The sequence below is a fragment of the Ruditapes philippinarum genome, unplaced genomic scaffold (assembly GCF_026571515.1).
Source record: "Ruditapes philippinarum isolate M1 unplaced genomic scaffold, ASM2657151v2 ctg937_1_1_1_1, whole genome shotgun sequence".
Lineage (NCBI taxonomy): Eukaryota > Metazoa > Mollusca > Bivalvia > Venerida > Veneridae > Ruditapes > Ruditapes philippinarum.
In genome coordinates, this window is record NW_026861665.1 from 289274 (window position 1) to 312789 (window position 23516).

The 23516-nt window shown below is 33.7% G+C and overlaps 1 protein-coding gene across 6 annotated transcripts in view; it reads left to right on the top strand.

Annotated features, from left to right (window-relative positions):
- Positions 1-23516, top strand: part of LOC132716448 (uncharacterized) — an 88734-nt gene that overhangs the window by 14538 nt on the left and 50680 nt on the right. Inside the window, exon 1 of one of the 6 annotated variants that reach the window (XM_060699725.1) lies at positions 5599-5947. The exons of 3 other annotated variants lie outside the window; for them this stretch is intronic. The gene's annotated coding sequence lies outside the window, so the exon portion shown is untranslated. Of the gene's footprint in view, positions 1-5598; positions 5948-12288; positions 12343-19974; positions 20263-23516 lie in introns of those variants that run through there. 2 more of the 6 variants (XM_060699727.1, XM_060699723.1) reach the window with 2 other exon arrangements.

Sequence of the window (23516 nt, forward strand, 5' to 3'; positions counted from 1 at the left end):
ATGTATGATATACATTTAGGGGTCACGAGCATTTATTAGGGAATGTATGGAATACATTTAGGGGTCACAAGCATTTGTTAGAGAATGTATGATTAACATTTAGCGGTCATGAGCATTTGTTAGAGAATGTATGATATACATTTAGCGGTCACGAGCATTTGTTAGAGAATGTATGATATACATTTAGCGGTCACGAGCATTTGTTAGAGAATGTATGATATACATTTAGCGGTCACGAGCATTTGTTAGAGAATGTATGATATACATTTAGCGGTCACGAGCATTTGTTAGAGAATGTATGATATACATTTAGCGGTCACGAGCATTTGTTAGAGAATGTATGATATACATTTAGCGGTCACGAGCATTTATTAGAGAATGTATGATATACATTTAGCGGTCACGAGCATTTGATAGAGAATGTATGATATACATTTAGCGGTCACGAGCATTTTGTTAGAGAATGTATGATATACATTTAGCGGTCACGAGCATTTATTAGAGAATGTATGATATACATTTAGCGGTCACGAGCATTTATTAGAGAATGTATGATATACATTTAGCGGTCACGAGCATATGTTAGAGAATGTATGATATACATTTAGCGATCACGAGCATTTATTAGGGAATGTATGATATTCATTTAGCGGTCATGAGCATTTGTTAGAGAATGTATGATATACATTTAGCGGTCACGAGCATTTGATAGAGAATGTATGATATACATTTAGCGGTCACGAGCATTTGTTAGAGAATGTATGATATACATTTAGCGGTCACGAGCATTTGTTAGAGAATGTATGATATACATTTAGCGGTCACGAGCATTTATTAGAGAATGTATGATATACATTTAGCGGTCACGAGCATTTATTAGAGAATGTATGATATACATTTAGCGGTCACAAGCATTTGTTAGAGAATGTATGATATACATTTAGCGGTCACAAGCATTTGTTAGAGAATGTATGATATACATTTAGCGGTCACGAGCATTTATTAGGGAATGTATGGAATACATTTAGGGGTTACAAGCATTTGTTAGAGAATGTATGATTAACATTTAGCGGTCACGAGCATTTATTAGGGAATGTATGGTATACATTTAGCTGTCACAAGCATTTATTATAGAATGTATGGTATAACTTTTTCGAGCTGCAGGTTGCATCTTAAAGTGACATAGGACATTTACATTTTAGAACTTATAAAAAATTGGCTTATTTTTGTAATAGTGGTAGTGTTGGTAGTTTACTTTCCGGATCATAGCAAAAATTGCTACTTTGAATATACCAGAGCACCACATCGTTCCTAGGCAGGCTGTCAATCACTTTAATACACTTTCAAAAAGAACTGATAACTTCATATAAATGGGATGGTAATGGTTTTTATAACCTTAGGTTACTGGCCACATAAAAATGCACAACTTAGTTGTTTCAAGTAACACCTTCTGTTGCAACAACATTTACATATCTTTGTTAGGAAAAGAAAATAAAATAGAAAAAATGTATAATATGCTACTTTAAGCTATGTTTATTACTTATTATTGAACAGTTGTTAAAATATTCATAAATCAATGTGTATGAAAATGTCCATATTGTGCTAGGATTGCTTAAATTATGCACATTTTTTTTGTGTTTTGGGATAGAATGTGTGGCATACCTGTAGTATTTACTGTTAATTGAGAATTTAACTAAAATTGAGGCCCTAAAGCTGCTGCAAAAATATTTTTTTACCCCCCCCCCCCCCTCCAAAACCACCCAATTTAAATGACTCAAAGGTATATTGTATGTCTTTCAGTCAGTAATTCTTTCTGTATGACTATCAGGCATTGTCTGCCCCAAAACTTCAACTTTGCTACAAAATTATGCCCGATTGTAGGTAGTAGCTACTTTAAATTTGTTCATACAGAAATACATTTATAAACTTTTGGTAAAAACCACATATTGGTACCTCACTACTTGATGGCATAATATTAAAATTATTCACTTAACAGTTACATGCAGGCCATTTAAAGGTTTACAGTCATGCTCTTTGGATGTTTTTGTCTTTGCTAAATGAGGGTCCATCTGCCCTTTCATGCTATCTGGTACCACACTAATGTCTTTAACTATACTTAAATTATCCATAGATTAAGGGAAGTAACTCTCTTGAAACATAATTTTTTAATGCACATGATTCCATTTGATAATGTTTAAACCATTTCTTACCATTCCTCCCTGTTGACTGTCAAACTGTTTAGTCTCGGTTTTTGACCGACTGGCCTTACAGCAAACTTGTTCAGGTTCCAGACCAGTATCCTTTTTGCATCAGCTATTTTTACTGCCATTTCAGTCTAAAGTTTTAAGCCAGCAAACTTAAATTGGTTCTTTAGGGTTGTCTGAATATTTTAACGCTTTAGATCAACCTACTAACTAGTCATTAGAGATTCTCCTGAACTTTTTCCAATCTAATTGTGGGGTACAAACACTGTGACATTGTGGTGAATATATATTGCTTATAAGCCCAATGCGCTGGTCACTCGTGAAGTTATAAAGTCAAAGTAAGTTTGTACCCTGGGGTTAGGTGGGGGAGTTGATGAGTTGCAGGCTCAGTTAAATTGAGTCTGATAATTAGGCCTTTTAAAGTCAAAGGCTTTAATGGACTTGACAATGTTATCATTTTGTCCTTTTTCTAATTGGTTTTCACCTAATTAACAATTTAATCTGTGACAACCAATTAATATCTGACAAGTCTTGCTTTCACACTGCAAGTCATACTTGATGAGGACAGTTTAAAACAATAGGTGAAATAATTGTACAATATAGAGCTGAAACAGATTTAGTCCTCTGTTACCTTTACCAAGCCCTATCCTGTATTTGGCATACACTCAAAATAACATAGGTAGATGCAACCTTGAAAGTTAGATAAATAAACACGATGATTATACCGTTTTAGTGTGCAGGGAAATACCTGCGCATTGATTTTTATTCTCAACGTAAAATTCCTAATGTAAATACAAGCATTCACCTATACACTTGATTTATAGGCCGTAGGAAAATAATAAATCGCTTGTTAGCCAATAGAAACGAGTGACCTGTTAAAACATTTTCCATTTTATCATTAAAACTTGAGATCACATCGATTGCACACTACTTCAGTGAATTGAAATTCAGGAAAAACTAGTTTGACAATGGAAGTGAAATTCCATTTAATATAAGTGCGATTCCTTTATTTGTGTATAGTTTTGAATGTATAATGAAAAAACATTTAAATCAATACAAATAGCCCACGCAGATTCTACATGCTTAATTGAAAGCCAATATATTGCCAAAGTTGAATGTTTATAAATTTACAAAGTATTTGTATTTGAATTTAACTGAATGGAGCAGATAAGAATATTGTTATGCACAAGACTACATAAAATCAGATGTCTTTTTTGGTTGTGATAATGCCTCGAAAAAGAAAAGGGCGCAAACAATTCAAAAATCTTTCCAAAAAAACATTAGGAAATTCATTCATTAAATTCAAGGAATAGGTCACCAAACAAGAAATTTGCTGAAAAATTAGTTGTATTTAACATGAAAGGGTCATTATTTAAAGTTATATACTGCGTGCATCATATAACTGTTGTACATACTCATATAATATATGAGATGAGTGATTGTTGTTTTTTCCTTTATTTGTTTAAAAGTTATTTATGAGACAGAGCAGTTAATATGAGCTTTTTTGCAGAATGACATTAATTTACTCTTGAACTCTGACCTGTGCAATATGATAGTTAAATACATTAGTGACATTAGTATGAACATTTGAGCCACGTCACGACAAAACCAACATAATGCGTTTGCGACCAGCATGGATCCAGACCAGCCTGCGCACCCGCGCAGTCTGATCAGGATCCATGCTGTTCGCTTACAAACCCTATTACAAGTAGAGAAACTGATAGCGAACAGCATGGATCCTGATCTGAGACTGGTCTGGATCCATGCTGGTCGCAAACCCACTATGTTGGTTTTGTCGTGACGCTGCTCGTATTTTGATTTAAAAGAGGGGGGGGGGGAGAAGTTTAGGGATTTTTTTATAACAGAATTGGGATGGGGGTTGGGAAGAGGAAGGACAGATACTTCACTTACAGGCATAAATTAATAAATTACAAAATATTAATATGATGGTTAAGCAATTGATACAGAATATTATGTGGGCGATAATTAAATGCATGAGAGTAATTCCTCAATGGGCACTGAACCGTTAATTTCTAGTAATTTCATTCAGCCTTTAAGATGGGTTATGTAACATGTAGTGCAAACCAATTATGTTGTTTAAACGTCTTGCTTGTGTACATGATATTATTACATTTTTCAACTTGTTGTTTTTCCTTTTGAGATGTTTCAGTGAAGTGTTTTTGACGTTTTAAAGTGATGCATAGATGACATTAAATATGTTGTGTTTTTTTTTCATCGAGCGACTTTTGTACAGACCTAGATATGAAGTTAAGCATAAAAATTAATGATCTTTGTGACGAGCACGTAACTTCTTACTCTACGTACTAATGTATTGTGGGAATTGTTGCGCTACAATTTACAAAAAAAAATATCATGCATCGCAAATTACATTGTACTTTTTACTTTTGACGCATTTATCTGAATTTTGTAATTCATTGAATAAAAGTCAATAAACATGCCTATCAATGGGTCAGACTTTAAGATAATTTTGTATTTTATCAATAATTCTAAATTCTCAAAAGAAATTGAATGAATTAACTCTGGCCATTGAAGGTATGAATTAGAAGTATAGTTTGTGGTTATTTCGTTTTGTACCCTTTTTTTTTTTTGATTGAACGAGACTCAACATTCCCCTTTATGATATCTGTTTTGTTGTACAAGAATTGATTAAAAATATTGGTTATTTACAGGATATTGAAAATCATATTTTGTTCAAAATAAAACATCAAATTTCATGTTAAAATACAAAAGTCAATGACATATTCTTTAGACACGTTAAGGTTTATTTGCTTTTAAATGCCAAAATCATCAAATAATATAAGATGATTTTTTTTATTAATCTTAGTTATTTTGTTCCTTTATGAAGATTAAATCATTGTATATTTTCAGGTTTGCATAGAAATCAATTAAATCTTTACTTCCTATGCACTTTTAAGGTGCTTTGGTAAACAAGATATAAAAAAGGTTGTATTAGATAGTTTAAACCGTCAATTTGTTACAGGCATAATTCTTCTGCTCACCACCCAATCATAGTCCAATTTAGGGATCAGTTGACCCCTCGTACCCTTAACACTTGTCATAAGGTGGCCAATGATTGGTTAAATGGACTTCTGCATTGTACAGGAGGGCGTTGCTACATAATGGAGGGCAGTGCTGTACGGGAAGCTGGTTCCTTAATTTCCCACCTCTGTAAAATCCCTTAATGGGGATGAAAAAATGGATGAAAAAATACCCAAAGCAGGTTTATTCATGGACTGGTTGATAGATACACCTTGCACAAGATTTTACCTCCGCACCCTATGTTATACCTTTGTGAATGGGAATGAATTCTTAATGTAATGCGATCTTTTTACATACACTCAAATGATCATGTGCAGTGAAGCAATAGCTCTGTTTAAACATTAGTTGTACTATTTCAGTTAAAATCAGGTCAACGTTTTAAGCAAGATAGTGCATATAATATATGAAAAGGATTTTGTGTATGTTTGTACGCAATTTATTGGTTTTTGTGGCTCTTTACCTGGCCTTTTTACCTGATAAGTTCATATTTATGTGTGCTGTAAAAACGTAAGACTTTAAGTTGAAGCCACATGGTTTAGTACTTGCATTTGAAAGTCAATTTATAATCAAATAACATTTTATTCAACTAAATAGAGGAATAAGATCGGGCACAAGTTGAGAAATGGATTTGGAATACTGACTTTACATGAATTCTTTTTCTTCTATGGTGAATTTTGAGAGGAGTAAGTAACAATTTGTTTTAAATTTTTTACCTATATTTTTTTTCCCAGTTAATTCATTTCACTGATAAAATCAGAAGTACATTTTTCATGATAGAGATTAAATCAGATGAAAAAGAACGAAATGGGAAAGAAACAAAAAATTTATACACGGTTCTCATGGAAATAAAATTATAAATAAAAAAAGGAGAGAATTTGAGAACATTTTTAAGTGTTCAACTTGTAGATTTGTGAATGCCAGTCATCCTGAAAAAATTATGTATTAAATGATTATAAATAAATCATTATTTAAATTCTTAAAAGCTAAGAGAATAGAAAATGTTTCAAAAAAAAGTTTTATTTTTATTTTTACATGTATTTAAACCAAGTTATAGAACTAAACTAATCTTATGTAGTTAACATCGATAAAACATAATTTATATAAATATTGAAAAACATGTTAATTGTAAATTTAATATAGATAGTAAATATTATATTTTGCTACAACAGATATGGAACAGAATAGATTTTTAAAAATATATACCGGTATATAGAATTTAAAAAAAAAAAGAAGAATGAAGAAAATATAATAGTTGGTCACAATTATTTCAGTATACACATTTTTGTTTCTTTAATTTTTTACAATTTTGTCATCTTCATAAGAATTATAACATAGAATATTTTTAATTTATTACTGTACTATAGAAGGAGCAAATATAACCTATTTTACAGAGCCCATAGCATGATTATTATTACAGTCCAACTAATTGTACTACACATTGAGATATTGTGGTTTATGGGCAATATGTTAGATTCAGACCCAGAACAAAAATATCTCAGAATCTAGCCAGCCATCAAGCACATATACATGCAGTGCTAGTCTTCCAGGCCGGACAGTTCGTCAATTGCTGATTTGTTGGGGTTTTTTTTAACCCTTAACTTGCTGTAAACAAACCTGGTAAGCCTTTGCCACTGGTATTATACTAAAAGCTAGACCAGCCTGCAAATTCATGCCAGGTTCAATACTTTTGGCTAACCAATTGGACCAATTTCAAAATTTCATCAAGATAAAAAAAAATCCTTGGCAGTTTGAAAAATAAATAAAGTCCATATAATTTGCAAGTCCCAAACAAGCCTAATATTTCTAATGAAGTTCAGGGATGGTTAAGAGTAACAAAACAAATACGTAATGATATTTTAAAACTCAGCTTAATATCAAGATATTTTCTGAATAAATACTGGTTGTTAGACATATTCATTTAAGCTCAATTGTGTGAAACAGTAGTTCTGGCAACTTATAGTAACCAATTTTGAGTTCACTTCCTGGAACTAACAAAAACATTATGGACACAGTTCATGAATTCGATTTATGTACATGCACAGTTCATTAATCAGGTTCGTGAACAGTTAATGAATTAATTTGTCCAATTGTTTTCATGCTCTATTCATGGAAATTTCATGAACTGAGTTCATGAATTATTCATCAAAATCCTCAACATCATTATGAGGAAACGTTGTAGGACATGAACTTATGATCCCTGCGGGTTCAGAATAAATGAGTCTAGTACAATATTATATAGATGTTTTCAAACTTGAACAATTCTTTCTGCTTTATTAACATTTGCTAAATGATGGACTAACCGCAGATTTCTGGATTGGCAATGCATGATTAACGCGAAATAATTACCACAAATGAAAAAGTTCCTTATATTTATTGCAAAGGTTGATATGAATATTCATAGTAAAGGTTAAACAACATAATAGATTGGCATCATCTTTATATGTGTAAATGCTTTAAAAAATTTAGCCATTATCTCCCTTAATATATTAAATTAACTTGTCCATGTTTCGATCTGGATTGAGGGAAAGTTTCCAAATAAATACTGACTGCATAGTGAACAGTGCGAACCATAATAGTGAACAGTGCGAACCATAATAGTGAACAGTGCGGACCATAATAGTGAACAGTGCGGACCATAATAAGACAACATGGATATACCAGCTGATCTTAGTCTGCACTTGTTACATGGGTAGAAATTCAGCTCATATTACATTTGTTTTTATAGAAAGGATGGTTGCAAATAAAAGCATATTTTTATAACAAGAAAATAAATAAAAGAATTGAATAAAGAACCAGTATAAAGTGTAGAAATTTAATGTTGATGATAATTTGTGTGTAAAACAAAGGTACATCATTTTATGATCACCTAGAGGCATTTTACATCTGTACATAAATTATTTTAACTCGTTTAACCCTGTAAAACACATGCCATTATGCAAATTTCAATAATTTAAGCTGTTTTGTGAGTTAGTAAATTACAAAATTACAAAATTCACTCTTAAATATATTGCTTACAGCCATAATGACTTAACAATAATTTGGTTGCAACAATGGATGCAAAGGATACTGTAAGTCAAGCTCATACTGTGATAATATAATGTGGTACGAGAATTGAAACTTCTGTGGGTACCAATCTAAAATGACAAGGTACATATCGGCTGGTACTCTGCATCACAATATAGTATACCACTATATTGTCGCTACCATAAATGTATACATACAATGCCACCAGAAATAAGTTGCATTTTGACAATAAATAGCTCTGAATGTCTTTAATTTGTATAAATAAACAAATTAATATATAAATTTACTCTATTGACCAAAGGTAACTCTATGGATAAATCCTACTTTAAACAAAATTAAATCAAACAACAAACTAGCAACAGAAGAAAACAAAATGTATTTAATGTATTTAAAAAATTAATGGTATAATATAATGCTTTAATTGCCCCAGAATGAAGCACAAGTTTTAGCCATTAGGCTTCTGCAAGGCTTTAAATGCCATTCCTCTCATAATGGAGAGTTCCAGTTCAATTAAACCTGAGGTGGCGTCACTGTAACTGAGTATAGCCATGCAACCAGCACAGACCAAATCCAGTCACACACATTACTGTCCCGTCATGGTCTGCATTGTTCGCTATTCAGTAAGTTTATACTTTAAAATTTTTCTTACAAATATGACTTATGATTTTGTTTAGATTGAAAGATGAACATGTTTATGTAAGATATTTTTCGGGGTAATGGTTAAACAGGCCAAGTCTGCTGCACACAGTTTCAGGACAGTAAGCTGTTCACTTTGACATAATTCTTAGCTCGTGTAGCAGCTTTTATACGTATAATACTAGAAATAAACGCATTGTAAATCTGTACAAAATCCTTACTAATCCCACTGAATTTGAATAACATATTTTTCCTGCTTTGGAATATTCCATTGTTAAACCTCAGGGCAACACTTAGAATAATGGACTTGTCCAGCACTGAATTTTTTGCAGTCCATAGTTTGTGAAAGAAATTTGAATATCTAAAGTTTTGAAAATTAATTCAGTGATGAATAGTATGGAGCTTTAATCAGACTGGGTGGCGTTGGTAGCCGAGTGGTTTAGGTTATTGACTTTTAAACCACTTGCCTCTGACCACTGTAGGTAGCTTAGGGAACGTTGGTGGTCGTAGTCAGGTGCCCATTTGTACCTGAAATATGCATGGAAGGGACCCTGAGGTCTTCCTCCACCTGTAAAGCTGGAAAATCTTCATATGACTTTTACTGTATTGGTGCAACATAAAACCCAACAACAACAAAAAAAATGATGGGACTGTGTTTTAAAAAAATAAGGGGAAAATATATTACTCTTTTTGAGGAGGGGAATGGTGCTGAATCGAATGCCCTGAGGGGCAATATTGACCTTGAATTGCATGTAAATGTATAAATATTATGGAAATGTTACATTTACATGTAATGAGTTCAAATATCTTTTACGCATTTAACTAAGATGTTTTAAAGCCTGGTAAAACACTAACTGCAGAGTTAAAAAACATTCCCAAGGACATGCACCCACAGAATACTCAATAAAATACAGCATGACATGGCCTTGTTTGGAAATATATTAGCCTGTAATATTGTACTTTGCAAGAACATTGTTTTTCCCTGGCATTTTTAAAATGATTATAATCTTATCAACAATTTGTTATCTGAGATAAACGTGCTTAGTTACATGCCTTTATTGTCTGATATATGCTACTTTCCTGTTTTTATTCAGATATTTTATATGCTAAGGCATACACCAAGGGCATTTTTGTAAGCTGTACATCAATAAAACTAGAGGGAATGCACAAGCGTTTGTTGCACTCTGTATATCATGGCAGGTCATTGACCTGATTTCCATTACGCCCTGAAAACTTTTAAGCTATCTTTACCAGTGATAAACTGAAAATGTAGATGTCAATATTTCATTACCTGCTTGTTGTATTTACTATTCAGTAAACCTGTTTAGATTATGATAATTATCTGATGTTACAGATCTGACATAGTTTCACATGACCTCCTACAAGTTGCACATTTACATTAGAGCCTTGTCACAACAAAACCAACATAGTGCGTTTGCGACCAGCATGGATCCAGACCAGCCTGCGCATCCGCGCAGTCTGATCAGGATCCATGCTGTTCACTATCAGTTTCTCTACTTGTAATAGGGTTGGTTAGCCAACAGCATGGATCCTGATCAGACTGCGCAGATGGGCAGGCTGGTCTGAATCCATGCTGGTCGCAAACGCACTATGTCGGTTTTGTCATGACGCGGCTCATTTTACATTCACATGAAATTATTATTATTATTGTGCAAAATTCATATGATTTCACACATTATGATAGAATTTGCACTACAAATAAATATCTCATTTACTGATTGAAATATAAGATCATAAAATGTTCATGATAATTGTCGTGAATCTAGGGAGATGTGTTGCTTTGTGTGTTTCTAACACATAACCTCCTGAATTTCTTAATTGGACTTACCCGCTGTTAATTGCTTGCATGGTTATTTTGGATATCTCTGAAATTTGACTTTGGACTTAATAGAGTCTGGTCAGACTACAGGGATTGTGCAGGCTGACCTGGCTCTGTATTATACTGATAGCGAAGGATTAAACTATATAGAGCTGTCACCAGGCCCACCTGTAATTTTGGTGAAAGCATATTTATTTAAGCTTGATTGCGAAACAAGTTCTTGCAACTTATATTAATCACTTTCGAGTCCGCTTCCTGGAACCAAACAGTACTGGTGTCAAATGAAGAAACATGGTCGTGACCCGAGTAGGGCTCGAACCCATGATCTCTGGGTTGAGAGGCAGACACCTTAACCACTAGGCCACTGCTCCCCTTCACCTGTAATATTATCTTGGCAGTTTAACTATTATGGGTCTGTACTATTCACAACTCATTTCAATGCCAAAAGACCCCTTAAACTTCAAAAATGGACTCTCCTGAATTAGAATTAGGAAAAGACCATTACTGAAGATGATTGAACAACAAAATGCCCCAGAAGCATACATTTATTCTTAATATAACTTAATCATAAATATAAAGTTTTTTACCATTGATATATTTGTATATATATTTGTATAGGCAATTAAAGATGCATGAGAGAAAGCCTTAAATCATTGCCAATCAATAATGTCGTAATTGGCGAACGTTATTTTCATGAGAATCATTATAATTATGTCTTCCATGACATTCATGTGACTTTGAACACAAATATAAATCTACATAATACAGAGAAAACATTGAATTGTAATCTTTACAGTCAGATGGTTTTTAAGTCATTTAGAAAAAAAAGGATGTATAATCGTTACACTTTTAAAAGGTTTGCAAATGTCTTTCTTTTATGTTGAAAACAACAAAATTACAAGGTCATATATATATATATATATATACATGTATATTTTTTTTATTTTTTATTTACCTGAAAAAATAATACCCATAGAAAATGGGGACATTTTTTAGTGATTGCAGGTTGACTAATTTATAAGGCTTTAGAGATTACCTTGAACTTTGAAATTTAAAATCATTTTTACCTTTCTGCCTCAGGAAATATTAAAAAAACACTTTGTGAACTATTAAAAAATTTATTTAAAAAAACAACACACAGTTTGGTATAAAAATAACAACAACAAAAACCTGAAAAACTAAAGAACGACAACAAAAAGCATGAAATATAATTTGCAAATATCTGATATTATGTGAGTAAATGCATATTTTGAAACTTTCCCTATAAATGATGAATTCTTTTGTCCATGCAAAGATGGATCAGTCCGTTTAAGATGTTTACGCGTGGTAAGGGTCCTAAACATGACTGTATAGAAAATTAATAGGGCAGCAGCAGCGTTAGAAAGAACTTGATGCAACATGTTGTATTGAATGTTTTTCATTGATTAACCGATCATCTCTCCCAGTGATCTACTGCATTCCATACAGCATAAAATGCCCCGCAAAAAAAAAGCAAGTTATTGATCACGTAAATGTAAAGGAGTATTGGGAATATAACATGTGCTGTGCAGTTGGGATTGACAAATCTTTTTATTAACGGTATTGTTAATAATTTAACAGCATATTATTTTTAATGTTATATTTGAAGGTGTTTATTACTTGATTTTGTTCACTACTTTTCTTACATGTATTTTCTGTTATTTTAAATTAAGTTACTACATGATTTTATGATTGAAAGAAGCTGGAATATGAGGCATGGTGGAGATTGTGACGATGATAAAGATTGTGAAATAAAAAAGTGAGAGAATAGTTAGATCAGGAACTTATAAATAGAATGTTGCTAAAATAGGAAGTTCAGCAACAGGATTGTAATAATGTTCTTGTTTCTGTAAAGGTATTGTGTTTACTATATTGTACATATAATATACTTCTTAGTCACTTGCTGAGAAAATGGTATTTACTGGTTATTCATAGAAAAAATATGGTTAAGTGTACTGACATGTGAGATGTGACCAAAAACTGTGGTTAAAGCAACATTGTGTTAAAATAGAGCATGGCCGAGTGGTTTACATGTCGGACTAGTAATCTAAGGATTGCTAGCCGCATCGATTCAAACCCCGTTAGGGACAAGTCGTTGTTTCTTTGAGCAAGAAACTTTACACTCATTGCTCAGTACTTAAGTTGGTTCCAGGAATGGATTGGAAAGTGTGTCTTTAAGCTTATAGCTTCCACAATAAAACTAAAATAAATTCCTTATAAATGAAAATAGAAGAGAGAGAAAAAAAAATGAAGACAGAATTCTTCAAACCACTTGCCCCTCACTGCTGTAGGAACGCATTCAGTTAGAGACTGTGTGTGGAATCAGTGGTTCTACTCGGGGCACCTGCTTCCTCTTCAGTTGATTTACAGATTGTCACCTCGGGTTTTCCTTAACCATATGGCAATTTACAGTTTTGATGTGATTTAAAATCTTTCAACGAAGTCTTCAAACCTTTGACTTTCAAACATGAAAGCCTTTGCCACCATTATAAGAACCAGGCCAGCCTGCACGTTCATACAGTCTGACCATGCTCGAAACTGTTGGTTACAGTTCTTTTTTTGATATCCCATTAAATTCGAATTCACTGTACCAAATTCTAGACAAACCGATTTCATGAAATACGAAGGTTAAGGGATTAAGTATAATTTCTGAGATAAGTTTAGGATAGAAGTACAAGTTTTTTTTCCACATATAAATCTAGCATTATCAACAAAGAATCATTAAGTTACATACATGCTGTTTCTACCGGCCATGAGTAATTTGTACTGTATGGAACACCATGTTTCCGTAGAATAAATTTTGTGTGCTTTTCATGAATTTTCATCAATTTCTTGAAATAATTCTTCGTTAATTTCAGAAATTTTTATCAATTTCTTTAAAGTACTACTACATAAAATTGATTAATAAGATGGCACAGAGTATGGTTTTGAATGAATTTATTATGCATGTGTAAGAATTACGTTCTTTCAAATTATATTTGTTTGTTTGAGTAAGTGTTGTTGGAATGTTTTAAAATGTTTGCTACCCTAATTTTAATCAGCAGGAATCTTTTAACAGTACATTTGTATATGCAGAGACAATTATTTTGTGTTTAAGTTTTTTTCCATCATATTTGTGCATTATATTTGGCTGGTATATGAGTTTTGCTGAAGTTTTGGAAATTACATTTCAATAAAAACACCAAATACATATTTATTATTTCAAATAGATGCTACATAAGTTTTTTGCAGCTTCCTTTTGGTTAAAGGAAGCATAAATGTTAATTAAAATAGAAAACAACAACAAATTTAAGTATTTAAGCTAAAGAATAAGGAGGAAATTTTTGCCTGGATTATTTCTGTTGAAAATGAAAAAATTCAAAACATTAACTAAAGCAACAAAAAAAACATCCAAATTTTATTAGCTGTTTCCCAAGAGTTAAGAAATAGAAGAATTTGTTTTTTGCTTGCGAACATGAAAAAATTCACTATGAGACCAGAACACAGAACAGGCTTTGGGTGCTCTGCTACTTTCAGGGAGAAAAAAAACTCTGGAATTTTCAGCATGTAAAAACACAAGTTCTGCATGGCTTAATACATTGGTAACTTTATCATGGCTTATCTAATGGAAAACTGTTTTCTGGGTTAAGAGAGAGGGATTTTTCTGTCAATACATGAATTTAATGTGTGTTTTACATCCAACAACACTACATTAGCCGCAGTTTCTGAGTAAGAGTGTGTTGACTGACATAAAATGGCTTTATTTTACTGCCATTATTAATAGTATCCATTAAATATTCAAAAAATTATGAGAAGCAAAAAGCAATATATTGACTGACTTGGGCAAGAAATTCTATAAATGTGAGACCTTGACCTGGTTGGGGTACATATAGATTTGTCTTTGTCTTTCTGTCCATTCTGCTGACAGTCCATGGACTGACAAAACAGCGGAACACATGGTGGGGATGCAGGGGACATTTGTAGAAACATTTCTAGTTTAAACTTGATTCCATGTATGAGCATGTTCTATTCTTTTTTCATGCTAACCAAATATATTTTGCAGAATTCCTTCCTCCCTCCCTTCATTCTTTCCTTCCTTCCTTCCTCCCTCTCTCCCTTCTTCCCTTCCCCCCTCCCTTCCTCCCTCACTCCCTCCCTTCCTTCCCTCTTTTCATTTATTCCTTTGTCCATCAGTTCTGTTTGTTCATTTCTATACCCTTCATCTGTTTGGTTTCTCTCAGAAGATGAAGTTTAAAGAGATTCCATACCATTTGTATACAGGCATATACATAATATGCCATCTGAAAAGAATTTTCAGATTTTCAGAATTTTGTCCCTTTTAGCTATTTTCTAAGCCACATGTTTTGGGAGCAAATTATAATCAAATGATATTTTGTCAATTTGAGAGATTTATGATATGAAGTCTATAAACTGTTACACTTACATGTTGTTTTTGCAGATGTTGAACAGTTCAAAGTTTTTTTTTTAATTCTATAAGCCTTCAAGCTTGTCAATAAATCATGAATATATGCTGTACAATACTGTTGCTGATTGAATTGCGTTCACAGTAATTAGCTTATCTTTGCCCTAGGATGATTAAGTAACATCTGCTTGAAAAAAAAATGAAAGTTTTCTTGAAGCTCTAAAACCATACCATACCTTGCGTCTGATTGTTTTTAATATTCTTTTAAAGATTGACCAATTAGTGTTAACAATTCATGGCTAGTTTGCAACCATGATGAATATAATAATTATCATTGTCAATAATACAATATAGTCTGATTATGGGCAACCATGATCTGGCTGTGAAGTATTAAAATTTTAAATACATGTCAACCATGATCTGGCTGTGAAGTATTAAAATTTTAAATTCATGTCAACCATGGTATGAATGTGGACAACCAGAGTTACATGTTATTTTCTGATATCAACCATTGGGCTCATTAGATGGACAATCAAAATTTATCATTTATGGATCATGACCATGGTGTAATATATACCATTTGCTTTCTGGTTTAGCACTGCACAGATTTATATAATAGATTTATATAATGTGAATTTAAGTATGATCTACTGACAATTATTTGAAGTGGGTTTTAATATATATTAAAGAACCAGTCAGCATTTCTATCAAAAGAAACCCCAGAACCAGACCAGAAACTTAATGTCTTGTTGCATAATATGGGTATGTGCAGTAGAACAACTGTCCAGTTCCCACCTGCATAAATAGAAAATAATTTGACAAATTGTTTAATGATGATGTAGTTGATGTAACAAGAGGTTTCAGCAGGTGTATCCAATGGTAACGGTTAATTTTCTGCCTTACTTACCCTTGATTTCAAAATGAAATGATTCTTATAAATTTCAGAATTTGTAGTAACAACATATTTTCCAAGTTTTCCATTGCACTATTATCTATTATTTTTTTATAGAATTTTTGTAATGTCCGGGTTTTAATAATGTTTCTGAATTGTAATGGAAAATAGTAATAGAAACTTGTAATGGAAAGTGGTTACACAAACTAGTAATGGAAAAGGTAATAACAAATTTGTAATAGTAAAAAGTAATACAAATTTGTAATGGAAAGTGGTTACACAAACTAGTAATGGAAAAGGTAATAACAAATTTGTAATGGTAAAAAGTAATACTTGTAATGGAAAGTGGTTACACAAACAAGTAATGGAAAAAGTTGAAATACAAATTTATAATGGAAAATAGTAATATTAACTTTTTAGTTTAAATGACTATTTTCCAAGTTTAAAAACTTACATGGAATATTAATAGTGAAGATAGTGCTATTTACTTGTTACAATGTATATAAAAAAAGAAATACAAAATGGTGATACATATCATATTAAAGTCAAAGTGTAATCATGCTTATTGTTTTGTTGTTGTTGTTTTTTTTGTTATTTTTTTTTTTAAATTTTCTATAAACAACATATTAATAAATCATTAGTTTTACTCATGGTCCAAAAAAAGCCACATTTTAATGTATGGAATATATTTAAAATGAAAAAATAAAAACGACTGAATGATCGGATAGAAAAAAAGGCATTTTGTTTACAGGTATAAAGATGTTACTAGAGCATTAAATCGGCATTTCAGCATATGTTTTTTGTTGATGTTTCCCTCCGTATATACTACATGCACTATAGTGTAGAGTTTGGCCTCGTTCCAAATGCTAAATAAATCGTTTAAGATGTACGCAGCAGTGTATACGCTAAATCATTCTTGTTTTATTTAGGTGTGCCATAATATTACATTGTGTAGGTTAATATTAACATGAATAGTTGTACCAAATTTCTTCATTAATGCACCATGTTCATCCCACGTTGATGATGTTTTTAGTTTTTTTATCGTGATGATGTTTTCCATGTTTTCCGTGTTAAAGGTTGAGTCAGATGAGCATATTATAAAACACGTGTGTTATTTAATACGTTTTAAAGCTGAACACTTCTAAATGAATAAACAAATTGTCAAAAACAAAAATGGAAAGCAAAACACCTCGTCTGATGAGTAAAATTAAACCTCGAAAAAAGTAAAATGATACTTATATTTTCAGAAAATGAATTATTTTTTATTTATATGCTTAGCATATCATCTTTTTAAAATACTAAGAAAATATACAGAATATATTAAGTGTTTATGGTGGAGTGGCTATTGTCTTTGATGGTGTTTATCATAATTTATGTAATTATGTTATTTCCTGGTCATGTATGTTTTTCTGTGTTAATTGAGATCTGGTGAATTAATTTTCAAGTTTTTTTAATTCTTAAACAAAACCTGATGAATTTGTGTCATAAATGTCCCTCTTTGAATTTAGCATAGTTCGTTTAAAGAAAAAGGGATTTCAGTATAAAAATGCACGCACACCAAACTGGCCTGACTCTATTTTGGTGATTAAAGTAACTTTGGCTCCTAACTACCAACAGGTTAAAAGTTAAACAAGTTTTTAAATTTGTGACTTATTTAGGTTACATCTTGGTTACTTCTGAGTTTTTGAGTCATTTATATTCTTTGTTAAGTACATTTTTAATTTCATGATACTGATTTATTAGTTCCATGGGATAAATTTTCCATGGAATGTTAGATAAATATTCCATGGTTTGTTCTTAAGAGAAGAAGAATTCATGGTCTATGGTTTGGTAGATATTTCCATAATGTTAAATACCATGGTCAAGTTTGTTTTATATAAATTCCATGGTATTGCAGATTCTGCTAAAGAGGAAGGAAAAGCTGTTGTGAATTCCATGGTTGGTAGTTTAGATTGGTGGAGGGTGGACTGTGTTATCTGATCCAATTGATTTACTCTAGAATATTTAACTGTTATAGGGAATTCTGCTACTGATTAAGTTAAATTTATCTTGAACAGAAGCTACAGTATGGACAAACTAAACTAAATTAAAACTGCCCCGAAATTCTCTCATAAAAAAAAAATAGGTTAGCGAGTAATAAATATGACAAGAAAACAAATTAAATGCTTGTGATATATTTGAAACATATCATACAGGTTTTTTTCTTCAAGAAAGTTGAAGTATAATGGTTAGTCATCAGCAAAGTAATGGATATCAATGGTATTACTTTGAAAGGGTTCTTGAGAACATTAATGCTTTGCCTTGGAGGCTTTTTTTTTTCTTCTGAAAAATATACTCTCTAAACTGTCTATTTCAACTTAGTTTTTGTAACGAAAGTTGTGCTTTTCTTTTTCAACAAGGTTGTTGACAAGATGTTTACTTAATTTCTTGGAATAGAGGGGAATTTGATATAGCGTAGGCTTGTTTGCAAATTAAAATGACATTTTTGGTGTACACTAAAAGTTGAAACTAATTTGCTGAGAACTGTAGGCATCAAATAGTTGTTTATTTCACCTACTTTGGATATAAATGCAGATGGGAATTGTGAACCAATGCAGTGTACATCCAGTTATATTTTTTTTTCCTTTCGGGGAATAGGGGAAATAAAGTTTTTAGCCTGAATCTCCTTATAAGCAGTTTATTGTGACCGGTCAACTATGTCTTGGGAAATTATAGATAAGTGTCTGAAAAAAGAACAATACTGTCAATTATAAATCTGAAAAGGATCTCATCAACTGCATCCTTGTATACAGTTTAAACAGATTGTAAAGATTTCAATTTCTTTCCCCCTCTTTTTTAATAACTAGCTGAAGTGCTGTATTGTAAAATCATTACAGTGCAACCTCGATAGAGTGACCAACCCTCTGTGCAGCAATCATCTTTTACTAAAACAGTAGAAAAAGACTTTGAACAATAGATTTAATCTTTTGATATCAAAACCTGTCAGTAACAACCAAAAACTTGCTATCTTCCAAAGGATGTTGCTAAGCAGAGCTTTTGTTTTATTTTATTTAATTTTCTACTTGAAGGGAGAAAAAGAAAACAGTCAAGAACAATTAAGACTTTGAGATAGGAAGATGATAATAATCTATAGCACTCTATATTAAAATTATCCTGACATGTAATAGAAAGAGCATCGAAACACGAGGCTATCTGATTTGTACGAGGGGGCGTAGCCCCAGAGTATTAATCAGATTGCCGAGTGTTTTGATGTTCTTTCTCTTTTGTATCATAGCCAAACATAAAAAACACGTTCCCTGTTGTCACAACATGAAACCCCGGCAAAAAGGAACCAATGAACGAACATCTGAATATGATATTTCTGTCGCTTTCCCTTTCTCTGCCGTCACAATATGTAAACCCCAGCAAATATGAGCCAATCAATGGGCATGCTCTGGAGTGCGGGTAACTAATACCTGCACTCTAGTTAACGCACGGTGCATGTATGTATACGATTTAACTCGGACACATTTTCAACAGAAAGGTCCCCAAACTATGATACAAGGTCTGTTAAAGAGTGGAAATAAGTAATAAGGAATATTGCAGGCAAGCAAGTCATGTGAGTGGCCCCTTGCTTGACTTGCCATTGATATCTAGGTCTGTCCAAGTTTCACAAGTGTGATTTTGGTTGCTTTCCCAAAAATCATAGCAACACATTAACAATCGGTTGAAGAGCGAGAGACCAATGTTTATGGAATGCTTATTCTAAAACTTACTAAACAGGGAAAAAAAAGTTTTTAAAAAAATGGTAACAAAAGAAAGGTTTATACAGTAATGTATAATGCACTTTACCCGCCCTCTATTGCACAGGAAATGGGTCCTTGTGACATTGTGATTTTGTATCCTGCTCACATCCTGAAATGTTCACAACACTTTACTCCAACATAGTAATGTAGCGACTTGTGCAGTAAAAGTCAGTTTTAGTCATGCAAAGTAGATAAATATTTGTGAAAAGTTTTAATATTATATACTTTTTATTGAACTATATTTTGTTGTTTCTTGAAGTAATTGTTTTTGAAGTTGTTGTTGAGTTAATTTTGAGTCACACTCAGGGCTGGACATTAATTTGCTTTTGGTGAATTTCATTCTTGAAATATACATATCTGTCACCTTCTTAAGGATTAAATAGGACTGAAAAAATAAGGAGGTAAGAATTGTAGTCTTTTTTTTAAGTTTTAAAATGCTGTCTATATTTTATTTGTTTCTTTCTTTTTATTTTTTAAAAAAAATTTTGAGTTGATATCAAAGTTGATTTTGTTTGTGATATAATACATTTTCTAGCTTAATTTAAAGTTTGATTTAATCAATTTTGTTACGGTTTATTATACAGCCTGTTTCAGGAAATAAAAGGGACTTCGGGGAAAATACTTTGACTTTGGTATAATATATCATAATATTTTGAAATTGTATCCTCTACACTACAGTGACATTTTAAGAACAGTTCAAATTTAACAGCAGAAGCTTTTAAGCAAACTTTCAGAAAAAGGAATATGCAAAATAATGAAAAATATGTTAAAAAATCTTCCGTTTTGCAATTTGGTGATAACCAATCCAACAATATAGAGTCTGGTCAGAGTGCACAGATGTGTAGGCTGGCCTGGCTTTATGCTGGTGGCAAAGATTAATCAAGTTAAAGTTAACATAACTTTGTCATAAACCATTTAGCCGGTTTTTGCTTTAAGTTTAGTTCATCAGATAAAATGAAGTTAAATTACAACAACGTTCCTAAGAAACACAAGTAGAGAATATGATTTTATAGCTTGTTTTACATTAGTTACAGTTTCCATTACTCTCAAATTCCCATTGGAGACAGCAATTCATATTTTTTCTCAATTCCAATGTTATTACAATTTCTGTATATTCGTAATAGATATGATTTTTTCATAATAATAGTGTAGTTCACATTGTACATACTATTTCAATGGTATTATTGACTCAAGTCCCTGTGCTGCTATGCCAATAATTGCATGATGTTGCAGTCTGACCATAGGTCAGTTTGCTCATTTGTGCAGTCTGACCACAGGCCAGTATGCCATATGGAAGCAGTCTGACCACAGGCCAGTATGCCACAGTGATGCAGTCTGACCACAGGCCAGAATGCCACATTGAAGCAGTGTGACCACAGGCTATTATGCTACAGTGATGCAGTCTGATCACAGGCCAGTATGCCACATTGAAGCAGTCTGACCACAGGCCAGTATGCCATAGTGATGCAGTCTGATCACAGGCCAGTATGCCACATTGAAGCAGTCTGACCACAGGCCAGAATGCCACATTGAAGCAGTCTGACCACATGCCAGTATGCCACAGTGAAGCAGTCTGACCACAGGCCAGTATGCTACAGTGATGCAGTCTGACCACAGGCTATTATGCTACATTGATGTAGTCTGAGCACAGGCCAGAATGCCACATTGAAGCAGTCTGACCACATGCCAGAATGCCACATTGAAGCAGTCTGACCACAGGCCAGTATGCCACATGAAGCAGTCTGACCACAGGCCATTATGCTACAGTGATACAGTCTGACCACAGGCCATTATGCTACAGTGATGCAGTCTGACCACAGGCCAGTATGCCACAGTGATGCAGTCTGACCACAGGCCAGTATGCTACAGTGATGCAGTCTGACCACAGGCCAGTATGCCACAGTGAAGCAGTCTGACCACAGGCCATTATGCTACAGTGATACAGTCTGACCACAGGCAAGTATGCCACAGTGTTGCAGTCTGACCACAGGCCAGTATGCCACAGTGATGCAGTCTGACCACAGGCCAGTATGCTACAGTGATGCAGTCTGACCACAGGCCAGTATGCCACAGTGATGCAGTCTGACCACAGGCCAGTATGCCACAGTGATGCAGTCTGACCACAGGCCAGTATGCCACAGTGAAGCAGTCTGACCACAGGCCATTATGCTACAGTGATACAGTCTGACCACAGGCAAGTATGCCACAGTGTTGCAGTCTGACCACAGGCTAGTATGCCACAGTGATACAGTTTGACCACAGGCCATTATGCTACAGTGATGCAGTCTGACCACAGGCCAGTATGCCACAGTGATGCAGTCTGACAACAGGCCAGTATGCCACAGTGATGCAGTCTGACCACAGGCCAGTATGCCACAGTGAAGCAGTCTGACCACAGGCCATTATGCTACAGTGATACAGTCTGACCACAGGCAAGTATGCCACAGTGTTGCAGTCTGACCACAGGCCAGTATGCCACAGTGATGCAGTCTGACCACAGGCCAGTATGCCACAGTGATACAGTCTGACCACAGGCTATTATGCTACATTGATGTAGTCTGAGCACAGGCCAGTATGCCACAGTGATGCAGTCTGAGCACAGGCCAGTATGCCACAGTGATACAGTCTGACCACAGGCTATTATGCTACATTGATGTAGTCTGAGCACAGGCCAGTTTGCCAAAGTGATGCAGTCTGGCCACAGGCCAGTATCAAACAGTGATGCAGTGTGACCACAGGCCAGTATGCCATAGTGATTCAGTCTGACCACAGGCCAGTATGCAACATTGATACTGTCTGACTACAGGCCATTATGCTACAGTAATACAGACTGACTACAGGCCAGTGTGCCTGATTGATGCAGTCTGACCACAGGCGAGTATGCCACAGTGATGCAGTCTGACCACAGGCCAATATGCCACAGTGTTGGAATTTGACCACTGGCCAGTATGCCACATTGAAGCAGACTTCCCACAGGCCAGTATGCCACAGTTATGCAGTCTGACCACAGGCCAGTATGCAACAGTGATGCAGTCTGAGCACAGGCCAGTATGCCACAGTAATGCAATTTGACCACAGGACAGTATTCCATAATGAAGCAGTCTGACCACAGGCCAGTATGCCACAGTGATGCATTTTGACCACAGGCCAGTTTGCCACAGTGACACAATCTGACCACAGGCCAGTATGCCACAGTGATGCAGTCTGACTACAGGCCAGTATGCTACATTGATGCATTCTAACCAGTTTTATAACTATTAAGTGCTCAGTTTTAACTAAATAATGGATTGAATCTTTTGAAGTCATGTTGGACAAGGGAAGTCCATTATACCATGTGTAACAAAATTCAGCAAGGAAATAGGATTACTTAAAAAAACTGGTTGTATTAATGTTTATTATTTCCTTGCCTTGCATGACATGTACATATTTGTATAATGGGGCACAAATTTTACACTTCAAAAAGCTTTTTAGCATAATGCAATGTGTTTTGTAATACTATGCTGTAATCTCTTTTTTTTTTTTTTGATAAATATTTTTTTGAAACAAGTAAAGGATGAATTAACCTGGTATTCTATTAGTAATTTATATTTTGCACATAAATCATAAATAAAGCATGACTGCCTTGGTTCCACACTGTACTCTGAATAATGAAGTT